Source organism: Chiloscyllium plagiosum, chromosome 6 (assembly GCF_004010195.1).
Source record: "Chiloscyllium plagiosum isolate BGI_BamShark_2017 chromosome 6, ASM401019v2, whole genome shotgun sequence".
Lineage (NCBI taxonomy): Eukaryota > Metazoa > Chordata > Chondrichthyes > Orectolobiformes > Hemiscylliidae > Chiloscyllium > Chiloscyllium plagiosum.
Genome location: NC_057715.1, coordinates 58,262,094 through 58,265,258, shown reverse-complemented (window position 1 = coordinate 58,265,258; position 3,165 = coordinate 58,262,094).

Sequence of the window (3,165 nt, the reverse complement as noted above, 5' to 3'; positions counted from 1 at the left end):
CAGTCCCAACCCTCGAACTCAGCACCACTTTCCTAACCTGCAATCTTCTTCCTGACCTCACCGCCCCCACCCCCACTCCAGCCTATCACCCTCACCTTAACCTCCTTCCACCTATCGCATTTCCAACGCCCCCTCCCCCAAGTCCCTCCTCCCTATCTTTTATCTTAGCCTGCTTGGCACACTTTCCTCATTCCTGAACAAGGGCTCATGCCCGAAATGATAAATTCTCCTGCTCCTTGGATGCTGCCTGACCTGCTGCACTTTTCCAGCAACACATTTTCAGCTCTGATATCCAGCATCTGCAGTCCTCACTTTCTCCATACAGAATGGTTAAACAGGCATTTAGCACATTTGTCTTCATTGCCCAGACTATTGAGTACATGAGTTGGGACATCATGTTCAACTGGTACACAATGTCAGGGAGGCCATTTTTGGAGTATTGTGTACAGGTCTGGTCACCCTGTAATAGGAAGGATATTATTAAATTAGAGAGGGTTTAGAAAAGATTTACGAGGTCGTCACTGGGACTGGAAGGTTTGAAATATAAGAGGAAGCTGGATAGGCTGGGACCTTTGTCACAGGAGCGTAGGAGTTAAGGGGCGACCTTATAGAGTTTTATAAAATCATGGGGGTCATAGACAAGGTGAATAGCTAAGGTCTTTTCCTTAGGGCGGGTGATTTCAAAACTAGGGGGTATTTTTTAAGATGAGAGGAGAAAGATTTAAAAGAGACCTGACGGACAACTTTTTCACACAGAAGGTGGTTCATGTGTGGAATTAATTGCTAGAGGAAGTATTAGATGCAGATATAGCTACAACATTTAAAAGACATTTCAGTAAGTACTTGAATAGGAAAGGTGTCAAGGGATATGGGCCAAACACAGGCAAGTAGAAATAGTTTAGTTGGGAAATTTGGTCGGTATGGATGAGTTGGAACGATGGGTCTGTTTCTGTGCTGTATGACTCTGTGGCTGTAGTTATCCTCTCCTGTTTTTAAAGGCTTTACAGTCCTCTGACTTACCACTAATCTTCACCACACTGTATGCATTTTCTTTTGCTTTTATGCTATCTACTTTTCTCATCAGCCATGGTTGCCTAAACCTACCCTTAGCAAGTTTCTTCTATTTGCCACACAAATTACCCCAGAAACCTCCCTCCCCTCCCTCCCACATCCCCGTTGCTGCTCCATTGTCTTCCCTGCTAGGCTCCCTTTCCAATTAATTTGAGCCAGCTCCTCCCTCATGTCTGTATAGTTACCTTTACTCAACTGTAATACCATTACATCTGATTCATTCTTCTCCCTCTCAGCTACAGGGTGAATTCTATTGTATTATAGTCACTGGTCCCTAGGGGTCCCTTCACTTTCAGCTCCCTAAACAAGTCTGCCTCATTACACATCACTAAATCCAAAATTATTCCCTACTGGGCTATAACACAAGCTGCTCCAAAAACCATCTCAAAGGCATTCCACAAATTCCTTTTCTTAAGATTTGCTACCAATATGATTTTCCCAGGCACCTGCATATTGAAGTCCCCCATGATTATTATATTAGTGCCTTTCTTACATGCCTTTTCTTTTGCTATTTTCTATTTATTTTCTTCTCCACATCCTGAGAACTGTTAGAAAGCCTGAATACAATTCCGTTGGGGCCTTAACTTAATTTCTTAACAACAAGGCAATCCCTCCCACTCTGCCCATCTGCCTGTCCTTTTGATAGGGGTGTATCCTTGGATATTTAGTTCCCAGCTCTGATCCCCTTGTAGCCATGCCTCTGTGATACCTACAACATTTTACCTTCAAATTTCAATCTGCACTATCTAAATAAGCTACTAAGCTTGCTTACCTTGTTTTGTATACTACATGTCTTTAGTTAAAACACTCTCAGTCCTATGTTGGCTGCCCTTCTCTTCTCATAGTTGTCTCCTTATCTGCTGTACTTGAAGTTAGATGCCTGACCTTTTACATACTGTGTGACTTATTACTTGTTCTGGAAACTTTAATAATCTCTACTGTAATTTTCAACAAAACTGAACCCATCTGCCCACTATTCAGTTTAAAGCTCTAGCTATGGAAGGAGTGTCACTTATGTGTCCATAATTGCCCTTGAGAAAATACCATGTTCTCCAACTACTAAAGTCCAGGTGATGTATGTGCACAAGCATAATTGATAAGAAGGCAGTTCCAGGACATTTAACCAGTGATGGTGAAGGAATAGCAATAGATTTCCAAGTCAGGTTGGAACATGGCTTAGAAAAGAAGCTTCAGGTTGTAGCGCTCTTGCATATATGTTGCTCTTGTCCTTCTAGAAGTCACAGGGTTGGAAAGTGCTGTTGAATGAGCAATGGTGAATTAGTGCATCTCGTAGATGTTACACACTACAGGTTAGATGAGTGAATGTTGAAGGAGGTTGATGAGTTGAAATTCAAGCAGACTTCTTTGTCCTTCTTAACTTTTATTGGCGATGCACTTAACAGTCAGGTAGAAATTTTTGCATCACATCACCGAATAATAATTTATAGATGGATGTGCCTTCGGAAGTCAGGAAGTAATTTATTTGCAGGATCTGGAGCCTTTGACTTGCTCTTGTAGCAACAATATTTTTAATGACTGGGCAGAATTTTTAAAAAATGCTCACACTATCCTTGACTATCCTTTCCCAAACTAATTATAAAAAACTTAGTTAATTTTAATATTCCCAACAACTTTCTTTTTGAATTCCCACGAGCATGTTGCATACATAATGAGGAAGGACAGGATGCTAGATCATTGTCTGGATAATCAAACAGAACAAATGAAAGTGATTAGAAGGAATGAAAACATTTCATAAAGATTAACCTTGTTGAATATAAAAACTCAAATATAATGCTGTTGAGTTGGAGACTAGAATGAACGAGGGTGAAGCCCAGATTGTGTTCGGGGAAAAAAAGAGTCACAGGTACCAGGGATGGGAAATAGTTAAATATCAGGTAGCTAGGTCAAGCAGTACAAGTTCAGTATATTACAAGTTGAAACTTGGATGCATTAAGGACAAGTATTAAAAGTAGACTGGAGCATTTCTTTTTGAAAAGGTAATTGATAAATACTGCGAGAGTGAGAATAATAAAACAGACTCATAGAAGAGAAGCAAATTAAACAAGTTGAGGGAGTGGGCAAATGCATGGCAAG